The 12,014-nt window shown below is 38.6% G+C and overlaps 1 long non-coding RNA gene across 1 annotated transcript; it reads right to left on the bottom strand.

Annotated features, from left to right (window-relative positions):
* Positions 1-4,370: 4,370 nt before the first annotated feature.
* On the bottom strand, positions 4,371-11,934 carry LOC309825554. Its single transcript, XR_014297048.1, has 5 exons — positions 11,897-11,934; positions 11,049-11,180; positions 7,849-7,914; positions 6,032-6,152; positions 4,371-4,432 (listed from the first exon to the last, which is right to left on the bottom strand). It is a non-coding gene; the product is annotated as an uncharacterized lncRNA (long non-coding RNA).
* Between the last annotated feature and the right edge of the window lie 80 nt (positions 11,935-12,014).

The raw sequence follows: 12,014 nt of genomic DNA, 5'->3' as shown, positions 1-12,014 counted from the left end.
TGCATGCTGCAACTACTGAAGCCTGCGTGCCTAGAGCCTGTGCTCTGCAACAAGAGAAGCCATTGCAATGAGAAGTCCGCACACTGTAATGAAGAGTAGCCCCCACTCGCCGCAACTAGAGAAAGCCCACATGTAGTAACAAAAACCTAATGCAACCAAAAAAATTTTTTTTAATAAATAAATAAATAAAATAAAAAATGACTGAATTAGAAGACATTAAATAATGTTGATACACACCAGGAAGGGATTAGGCAAGGAAAGGCATGTTATTTCACCACAAGAAATAAAGACCATAGTTAGACGTTAATGACCAGCCAAAGATTTAGGTCTCGTGGTAGTTTTCCTAGCTCCAGAAGATCATTATGGTGGAAACTTCTTTATGGTACTTAGCTGACATAAACAGATGGCAGTTGGAGAATTTTACTCTGTGACCCCAATGTAGTGTTAAAAAGAAAGAACTCTTTTAACAAGTCTGGTGTGTTAGGAGGGAAGGCACAAAAATCCAAAATGATTTGGTGATACTGAAAATCCTATCAAGTAAGAGGGCATAGTGAAGCTCCAAGAGGGCAGAGAGCTCTGTAGCCCAATCCGCTAGAAAGCGACCAGCACACAGAAACATTCAGTGAGTATTGTGAAAGAATGGGTGGATGCACAGGTGTGGATTCTTGCCTTTGTTTTAACTTAGAAGATCTCCAGCAGTGAGCCACAAAGCTCTGAGCTTGGTCCTGAGCTGTTATGTTCTTTTGATTGAAGAAATACAAAGTATGCTTACCAAAGAGCTATCAATAATTAGGGCTGGCGAGTAATACGCTGGCCTTAGAAGAAAATTCCCTGTCAAGTGACTACTTAAATCAGAATTTGAGTAAATATCTGTAAGTTGTGCTATAAATAGATTTCTACATGACTTCTCACCTGAGATGCCTTCTAACTTTCAAGTTCCCCGATAATGATTATGTTACTCCTTATACTTAAGCGCCTGCAAACGTTCCCTATTGCCTATCTACGTAACAATTTCCTCTTTGCAATGCCCTGCTTACTTTGATCCTACTCTCCTTTTTTTTTCAGCACTTTTTTTTTTTTCAGCACTTTTGAAAAGCTTTTTCTCATCCCACACAGAGGCCATGCCTGTTCTACTTCAGTGGTTAAAAGTTTAAATAACGTAAGTGTTGGATTTAGAAGGAACTGGCTCTGAATTCCAGATCCACCACTTGCTGTGGGGCTTTTGGTAAATTACCTGACTTCTTTCAGCTTTAGTTTTATCATAAAATGGTGATGATGATGATGATGATGTGTTTTCTGAGGATTAATAAAGATCATATGGAAGTTCCCAGGACTGTGTCTGATACTTAGTTCTGTCATCTTACTTCTTCACGGATTTTTTCCCCTTCTGTCAGGACGATACTATTCACTGCCTAATTGCTTTTGAATTGTTTCACATGTTTTCATTTTAGCATTACTACTAGATTGTTATGAAATCCTGGAGTCTGTAAGCAGGGTCCAAAAAGTTTGACCTCCCGTACCTGTAGTACTTGTCTATAAAATGAGACAGCTGGACCAAATAATCCTTTTATCTATGAATTCTGTTATTTCAATATGCCTTTTGTATCCCTGAGGTGGCTTGCACAGTCTGACACATAACTATTTGTTAACTGATTGACTAAAATCGCTTTGTTGTTACTTCTCTCTTTTCTATTTACAGTAGTCATAATATAGTAGTATTAGGATCAATATAGTAGGATCAACTAGGATAATGTATATGAAAGTAATTTTAAAATTTGAAGTCGTAATTATATGTGTGTATATAAATTATATATTTATATATATTATATGTATACATAAGCAGTACATAATATATATAAACTACCATCTATATATATCTGTATATAAATATATGTAAATATATAGATATAGCTAGCTAGCTAGCTAGCTAGATAGATGATGTGATAGCTGTAATAGTAGAAAGAATAGTGGTAATAGGACCATCCATGATTTGAGGCAATTCTAATTTATTTACCAGTGTAAGACTGAGGCTGGACTTATGTGACCCCAGGCCCAGCTTATGCTTGTCCAGGGTGATTCTCTGACAGCAGAGAGGTCCCATGTCATTGGGAAATTATTATTTATTAGTTTTACAGCTCATTGTACACAGAATCCATGCTCTGTGTTAGTCAAAGTGAAGAAAATAAAGCTGAGTCAGGCATGATCCCAATCTGGTGAAGGAGACCGCTAATATGAAGTTATCACCATAATATTTTACTCCTGAGAGATATTAAGCAAGGGAGATTTTTCTCCTGCTGCCTCTTCTCTTCAAGCCTTTAATCTTGCTGGCCCCTTACTTCTCTCCTTTACCCTCTCTGCTTTATACCTGGCAATTCCTATTTATTCTTTTTGTTTTAATTAATTAATTAATCTATTTATTTTTGGCTGTGTCAGGTCTTCATTGCTGCACGCGGGCTTTCTCTAGTTGCAGTGAATGGGGACTACTCTTCCTTGTGGTGCGCGGACTTCTCATTGTGGTGGCTTTTCTTGTTGCAGAGCACGGGCTCTGTGTGTGCAGGCTTCAGTAGTTGCGGCACGCAGGCTCAGTAGTTGTGGCTCACGGGCTCTATAGCGCAGGCTCAAGAGTTGTGGCACAGAGGCTTTGTTGCTCCGTGGCATGTGGGATCTTCCCAGACCAGGTATCAAACCTGTGTCCGCTGCATTGGCAGGTGGATTCTTAACCACTGCACCACCAGGGAAGTCCTTCCTATTTATTCTTTAAGACTCAGTTCAGGTACACAATGCTTCCACTCCCCCCATACCTTACCATCACATTACTAAAGGCCTATTTATAGCAGTTCCTTTTAGCTAGTACATCATGTTCAGCAATCAAGAAAAATTAAAAGGCATATTAAAAAGCAAAAAAAAAAACAAACCGCAATTTGAAGAAATAGCGCAAGCATCGAAACCAGACATCTAACCAGAGTTGTTAGAATGATCAGACCTGGAATTTAGAACAACTATGATTAATGTACTAAGGACTCTAAGGGATAAAGTAGACAGCATGCAAGAACAGATGGGTAATGTAAGAAAAGAGATGGAAATTCTAAGAAAGAATCAAAAATAAATGCTAGAGATCAAAAACACTGTAACAGAAATGAAGAATGTCTTTCATGGCTTATTAGTAGACTGGTCATGGCTGAGGAAAGAAACTCTGAGCTTGAGGACGTATCAATAGAAGTCTCCAAAACTGAAGAGCAAAGAGAATAAAGATTGAAAAAAACAGAATAGGATATCCAAGGACTGTAGGACAACTACAAAAAGTATAAGATATGCATAATGGAAATAACAAAAAGAGAAGAAATCGAGAAAGGAACAAGAGGAATATTTGAAACAATAATGACTCAGAATTTCTCCAAATTAATGTCAGACACAAAATCACAGATCCAGGGAGATTGGAGAACAACGAGAAATATAGATGTAAAAAACCTACACCTAGGCATAGCATTTTCAAACTACAGAAAACCAAAGATAAAGAAAAATGCAAACTCCTAGAAAATAACATAGAAGAAAAACCTAGATGATCTTTTAGATATTAATACAACGCCAAGGGACTTCCCTGGTGGTGAGGTGGTTAAGAATCCGCCTGCCAATGCAGGGGACATGGGTTTGAGCCCTGGTCCGGGAAGATCCCACATGCCGCAGAGCAACTAAGCCCGTGCACCACAACTACTGAGCCTGCGCTCTAGAGCCTGCGAGCCACAACTACTGAGCCTGCATGCTGCAACTACTGAAGCCTGCACACCTAGATCTCATGCTCCACAGCAAAAGAAGCCACCGCAATGAGAAGCCCGTGCACCACAACGAAGAGTAGCCCCCACTCACCGCAGCTAGAGAAAGCAATGAAGACCCAACGCAGCCAAAAATAAATGACTAAATAAATTTTTTAAAAAATACACAGCCAAAAATAAATGACTAAATAAATTTAAAAAAATACAATGCCAAAGGCACAGTCCATGAGGGAAATAATTGATAAACTGGACTCCATTAAAATAAAAACTTCTGTACCACAAAAGACAATGTCAAAAGACTAAAAAGACAAGCCAAAGAATGGGAGAGAATATTTGCAAAAGACATCTGATAAAGGACTGTTATCCTAAATATATAAAGAACTTTTAAAACTCAACAATAAAGAAACAAACAACCTGATTTTAAAAATGGGCCAAAGTCCTTAACAGATTCCTTACCAAAGAAAATATACAGACGGCAAATATGCATATGAAAAAATGCTCCACATCATACATCATTAGGGAATTGCAAATAAAACAACGAGAATATCACTACATACCTATTAAAATAGTCAAAATCCAGGACTTCCTAGTGGTCCAGTGGTTAAGACTCTGAGCTTCTACTGCGGGTTGCATCTCTGGTGGGGGTAGTTCTGCATGCTGAACTGTGCGATCAAAAAAAAAAAAAAAAAAAAAAAAGTCAAAATCCAGAACACCGACAACATCAAGTGCTGAGAAGAATATGCCATTGGCTGGTGGGAATGCTAAATGGTTTAGCCACTTTGGAAGACCATTTGGTGGTTTCTTCAAAACTAAACATACTCTTACCATATAACCCAGCAATCATGCTTCTTGGTATTTACCCAAATGAGTTGAAAACCTAGGTCCACATGAACACCTGCACATGGATGTTTAAGGCAGCTTCGTTCATAATAGCCAGAATTTGGAAGCAACCAAGATATTCTTCAAAAGGCAAATGGTATATCCATTCAATAGAATATTGTTTATCACTGAAAAGCAATGAGCTATCAAGCCATGAAAAGACATGGAGGAATCTTAAATGCATGTTACTAAGTAAAAGAAGCTAATCTGAAAAGGCCATATGCTGTATGATTCCAACTACATGATGTTTGGAGAAGGCAAAACTATGGCGGTATTAAAAAAAAAGACAGTGGTTGCCAGGGTTTGGAGAGGGAGCGGGTAGGGAGGAATAGGTGGAACACAGAGAAATTTTAGGGCAGTGAAAACACTGTGTGATATTGTAATGTTGGATACATATCATTATACATTTGTCCAAACCCACAGAAAGTACAATACCAAGAGTAAACCCTAATGCAATTTATGGACTTTGGGTAATTATGATGTGTCAGTGTAGGTTCATCAACTAGGGGCAGGACGTAGAGAATGGACTTGAGGACATGGGGAGGGGGAAGGGTAAGCTGGGATGAAGTGAGAGTGGCATGGACTTATATATACTAACAAATGTAAAATAGATGGCTAGTGGGAAGCAGCCGCATAGCACAAGGAGATCAGCTCCGTGCTTTGTGACCACCTAGAGGGGTGGGATAGGGAGGGTGGGAGTGAGACACAAGAGGGAGGAGATATGGGGATATATGTATATGTATAGCTGATTCACTTTGTTATAAAGCAGAAACTAACACACCATTGTGAAGCAATTACACTCCAATAAAGATGTTAAAAATAATAATAATAAATAAATTAAAAATTTTTAAATGTAGGTTCATCAATTGTAACAAATGTACCATCCTGTTATAGTAGGGGAGGCTGTCCATGTGGGTGGGCAAGAGGTATATGGGAAATCTCTATACCTTCTTCTCATTTTGCTGTGAACCTAAAAGTGCTCTTTAAAAATTGTCTTAAAAAAAATTCAGATCAGGCATCATTTTCTCCTAGACACCTTTTCTAACCACTCCACCTCCTCCTTCCACTTCTTAGAACATTCAATTCTCTCCTCTATCATTGTGTATTGTATTAGAATCATTTGTCCTCACTATCACTAGATAGTGAGTTCCTTGAGGAGAGAAATGTTACCTTACTCATTTTTCTCCCCATTGTTTAGCAGAGTGCCTGACACATAAGTAAGAATTAAATAAATATCTACTGAAATGAAAAGAAATTCAGTGGGCCTAAGATGACTTTGTCAATTACTTGGACATTGCCTTTAAGAATATCCAGCTTTTTAAAACATACAAGAAGATGCAAGAAACTGTCTGCCAGAACTAATTTGGATGATGCCCGGTTACCTCCTGTGTTCCAACTTCCCACTGCACTGCAGCCTTTTAGGATTCCAGGTGCTGATTCCTATTCTTGACCTCGCTTCCACCATCTGCTTCCCTCAGCTTTAACGGTCTTCTTTCTTGAGACCTGAAAATTAACCTTGACTATTCATCCATCAAATATTTACCAAAAAATATTTATTATGCCTGGCACTTCCTGGTACTGGGGTTACAAGCAAACAAGGCTCCTACCCCAGAAGAACTCATTTAGTCAGGGAGAGAGACTTGTAAACACATGGGTAAGAGAAAGGCAGACATTGTGATAGAAATAGCCATGGACTATTGGCACTCAGAACTCAGGGTTTTATCTTGAGAGAGACCCTAAAAATCCATGATATAAGGATTTGTCATTTTTAATGAGGTGGAAATTTGAATGAAACTATCTTGAAGGTTGGTGGGCAATGAAAGCAAAGCACTTAGCCAGATGTCTAGACGGGGTGTGTATTTTGGCCTGGCATTGAGGTTCTTAACTCCTTCTCAAGCACATTGTTACATTCATTACAGATATCAAGCTGATTGTTTAAATTTTTCAGGTACATTTAATCAGAGAGTAAATGCTATTGTAGGGTTCCCAAAAATGGGGTGTTCTCTAAGACCTCAGAAAAATGTTCTTATGAATGTGAAGGATATATGTACTTAAGGATAAATTTATTAAATATATAGACCTGTACAATGAAAGTTACAAAACTTGCTGAGAAAAATTAAAGATGATCTAAAATGATGGCACAATAAACAGTATTCATGAATCAGAAGAGTCAATGTTGTTTTCAGTTCTCCCCTAAATATGTATTCAATGTATTCCAGTCAAAATTTCAAAAGGCTTTTTGTAGAAATCAAGAACATGATTCTAAAATTTATATGGAGGGAATATCCTGGCAGTCCAGTGGTTAGGACTCGGTGCTTTCACTGCTGGGGAGCCTGGGGTTCAATCCCTGGTGGGGGAACTAATATCCCACAAGCCACACAGCATAGCCAAAATTAATTAATTAAATAAAATTTATATGGAAATGCAAAGGACCTAGGATAGTCAAAACAATTCTGAAGAAGAAGACAGCTAGAAGACTTACACTATCTGATTTCAAGAGTAACTATATAGTTACAGAAATTGTGATAGTCTGGTATTGATATAAAGATAGACATAAATATAAATGGAACAGAATATAAGTCCAAAATTGACCCACACATATATAGCCAATTGTCTTACAATACAGCAGCCAAGATGTCAATAATTCAATGGAGGACTTACCTGGTGGCGCAGTGGTTAAGAATCCACCTGCCAATGCAGAGGACACGAGTTCAAGCCCTGGTCCGGGAAGATCCCACATGCCGCAGAGCAACTAAGCCCGCAAGCCACAACTAGTGAGCCTGTGCGGCACAACTACTGAAGCCCATGCACCTAGAGCCCGTGCTCCGCAACAAGAGAAGCCACCGCAATGAGAAGCCCGCGCATCGCAATGAAGAACAGCCCCCGCTCGCCGAGAAAGCCCATGCGCAGCAACAAAGACCTAACGTAGCCAAAAATAAATAAACAAATAAATAAATTGCGCCAGAACAATTGGACATCCATATGCACAACAATTAACTTTGTTCTTTACTTCACACTATACACAAAAATTACCTTAAAAAGGATTACTAACTGAAATGTAAAACTTAAAGATATAAAACTTCTAGGAGAAAACATGGGAGAAACTCTATTGTATTGATAACTAATAGTAAAGATTTCTTAAATAGAACACAAAAAATAACACACCATAAATGAAAGAGAATGATAAACTGTATTTTACCAAAGTTAAAAACTTCTGTTCTTCAGAAGATACTGTAGAGAATTCCCTGGTGGTCCAGTTAAGATCCTGCATGACCAGTGGCATGGCCAAAAAACAAAACAAAAATTTAAAAAAAAGCAAACAAAAAGACACTGTTAAGAAAATGAAAACACAAGCCACAGATTGGGAGAAAAAAATGTCTGAAATAAATATATTGACAAAGAACTTCTGTTCTGAATATAGAAGAACTTTTACGACTCAGTAATAAGAAAAATAACCTAATATTTTTTAATGGGCAAAAGAGTTGAACAGGCACTTTGCAAAAGAAGATATATAAATGGCCAAAAAGAATATGAAAAGATGCTTAATATCATCAGGGAAATGCAAATTAAAACCACCATAAGCTATCATAACAACTAGAATGGCTAAAGTTTTTTTAATTGATAATATTGTGTATTGCCAAGGATACAGAGCAATTGGAACTCTCATAGTCTGCTGATGGGGGTGTAAAATGATAAGCCACTTTGGAAAACAGATGGGAAGTTTACTATAATGCTAAACATACACTTGTCATATGACTCAGCATTTCCAGTCCTAGGTCCAAGAGATCCAAAAAGGAAAACACATGTCCACACAAAGATTTCTACATGAACTTCCATCCTCATTTTATTTATAATAAGCAAAACCAGAAACAACCCAAATGTCCATTAACTATTGACTGGATAAACAAATTGTAGAATATCCATCAACAGAACACTACTTGGCAAAAAAAAGGAGTGAACTATGTACTGGTACACACAACAACATGGATGAATCTTAACATATCATGTTAACAGGAAGAAACCAGAAACAAAAGTTGACTCTACTCTATGATTCTATTTATTGAAATTGTAGAAAAAGCAAAACTAAAGTGACAGAAAGCGGATCAATGTTTGGTCATGTCAAAATGACTCAGGAGCCAACTTGAATGGGATTATTTTGGGGCAATCTGGTTATCAATAAGAAAAATAATTGCAATGAATGAAACATATCAAATGTGTTTCAATCCATGAGTTTATAATGATATTAAACCACACACACACACACACACACACACACAGTTAAAAAAATATAAGAATATGACAAATTAACAATTTTCAGTTGGGAAGACAAAAATGTTGTTATATAATATGTTCTTTTTTTTAAATAGATCTTTATTGGAGTATAATTGCTTCACAATACTGTGTTAGTTTCTGCTGTACAACAAAGTGAATCAGCCATACGCATACACATGTCCCCATATCCCCTCCCTCCTGAGCCTCCCTCCCACCCTCCCTATCCCACCCCTCTAGGTCATCGCAAAGCAAGAAGCTGATCTCCCTGTGCTATGCTGCTGCTTCCCACTAGCCAACTATTTTACATTCGGTAGTGTATATATGTCGATGCTACTCTCACTTCACCCCAGCTTCCCCCTCCCACCCCATGTCCTCAAGTCCATGCTCTATGTCTACATCTTTATTCCTGCCCTGCAACTAGGTTCATCAGTACCAATTTTTTTTTTTAGATTTGATATATATGCGTTAGCATACGGTATTTGTTTTTCGCTTTTTGACTTACTTCACTCTGTATGACAGACTCTAGGTCCATCCACCTCACTACAAATAACTCAATTTTGTTTCTTTTTACTGCTGAGTAATATTCCATTGTCTTTACATTATTTCTAACAATATCTTGACCTGACCACAAAGATCTTAAAATTGAGAAATAAAATACTTACTGACCATATGGTTACTGATTGAAATAAATCGAGGCAAATGAAAATGTGTTAATTTGTAAGAATGGGAGTGAAAAAAATTTTTCCTGTTGAAACATTTCTTAATGTTGTTTTAACAATAAATAAAACTCTGAAACTTTTTCTATAAACCATCGGACCTTGCATTCTACCCACAGAAATTCCCTGAATTCACACTGTGTGTCCATTCTCAGTCCACATAGCTTTTCTTCCTTCTTTTCATATCTGAAATGCCAGGTCCCCTGAAGTCTCCCAGTTTAATTACTGTAAGTGACGAAATGTCAAACAGTCTCCTAAATTCCAGGCCACTTGGGTGGTGTTTTGACACTCATTCTCAACGTCCTAGGTTTACATTTGATCATGTTTACGTTACACCAATCAGTCCATAGACCTTTTGTCAGGGTTTCTATATTTCCTCCCTTTGGGTTGGCATGCAGTCATGAGCGAAACCAGAAAGAATCCGGATGGAATCATTAAACCCATCATCATTAATGGAAAGACAACTTGAAGAGCAAGCTCTCCTGATAGCTTTCAGTCAATTTGTCTCATAGTCAGAAAACAGCTATTTTTACCTATCACCAGCTGTATGGTGATATGGAAAACTGTATGGAAAACACAGACCCTGAATGGGGCCCAGGGGAAGGGGAGGTTGTGTGTGGGAAGTGAGGAGTGAGATAGCGTTGTATGCCCCAGAATTACGTTCCTGCAAGGAACTGAGGGGATAGTGGAGGCTTAGAGCTAAAAAGAACCTCAGCAATGACCTAGTCCATCCCTTTCACCTTACACATTAAGAAACAAAGGCTCAAAGAAGTAAAGTGAGCAATAGCCTTCAGAGAAGAACCCAGGGTACCCTGAAGCTTAGTTTTGGGTCCTTTCCACTCTACCGCCTGCATTGTTTAAATGAAATATTTAGAAAGCTAAAACAGACATATTAGGAGACAACATCAATAAATTTCAGGGTTCGGTGACATTCAGATTTTGCCAAAACACTAAAAACTGCCTGAGCCACAGAGGTATTCAAATATTAGCAGAGGCTAATTTAACCAGCTCTAGTGTTCCCTGGGGCACACTTCCCTTGTTTATGTTTATTAATTAAAAAGTTGAAAACAAGTAAGTATAAAGATAGGTCATAGGTTCCACATAGGCACAAATTCAACGCTTGATCATTCATTCCTGGTTGAGCAATACTTAATGAGTGTCTGTTATGCATCAGGCAGCATGCCAGGTGCTGGGAATCCACACAACAAGGTCTCTGCTCCCTCAGAGCTTAGAGTATAGCAGGGAAGACAGTGTATTGAAGTAGTAATTACATTAAAGTGTGTTGAGTGTTAAAACTGAAGAAATTCAGGATCCTATGGATTTATCCCTGGAGACTAATTCAAGCTGCATCATTTGAGTTCCCCAAACACAAATTCTTTTCGATAAAACATTTAAAGCAACAAACATTTACCTGCTGGTGTTCCATAAATTGTGTGAACATCTGCACGAGAATTCCGAGGTAAATTAGCGTTTTATAGGTGGACAAATTATTTTGGATTATATACGTCTGATAAATGTAGTACTATTTGACAGTACAGGTCACCTGAAAAATAATTTGACATATCTTAAAACTTTAGGCTTCCAGGTTTTCACAGTAATTCTTAACGGGTTTTGTCTGCAAAACCGACCCCCCTGATCATTTTCAGAACTCTGGAAGGCTCTACCAATTCAGACAAGGGTCTTAACGAATCCTATCCATTTTTAAAGGGCCAGCTCAGGGCCCTGCTCCACCAAACGTTTTCATAGCCTGCGTACATCTTTTGCCCCTCCTCTCTGTTATAGATTCCGCATTTATATAGGATTTAGCAATCATCTTTTTAATATTAACTGTATGTATATATATATATATATATATATATATATGTCTTCCCCGAAACTGGATGGATCTCTAAGGAAAAGACTGTCTCTCCATCCCCCTATAGTATCACCTTAAGAGGTGGTCATCCAAAATCCATACATTCATCATAAACAGAAATTCCACCCATAAATGTAAGGGACTGCCTCATTAACCTTGGGGCCCTATTTCCCTCCCACTGGCAGCAATCTGGTTTATTCCATGGGGTGGAGGAGGAAGCCAGGTTGGCGGGGTGGGAAGGGAATGGCGTCAGTGCGAGGTCACAGCACATTGTCCCGAATGCCATCTCCACACTACGGTGACATGAACGCAGGACTGAGGGATGCAGCCGTAGGAAAGATAGAGGCCCAAGTCACGCAGACTACATGCAAAACGAGGGCAGGATACAGAACAAAGCGTGGAACCTTGCGGGGCGTGTCAGGACACCTGGGCGCCGGCAGCGAGCTCCTGCAGAAAGAAAGTGAGGAGAGGCGAGCTAAGCCAAGGCCTGGCAGGATGGGGCGGGACTTCCGGAATCCATTT

Source organism: Grampus griseus, assembly GCF_964374135.1.
Source record: "Grampus griseus genome assembly, chromosome: 8".
Classification (NCBI taxonomy): domain Eukaryota; kingdom Metazoa; phylum Chordata; class Mammalia; order Artiodactyla; family Delphinidae; genus Grampus; species Grampus griseus.
Note: the sequence above shows the minus strand (reverse complement) of the source record. Positions and strands in the feature narration are given on the sequence as shown.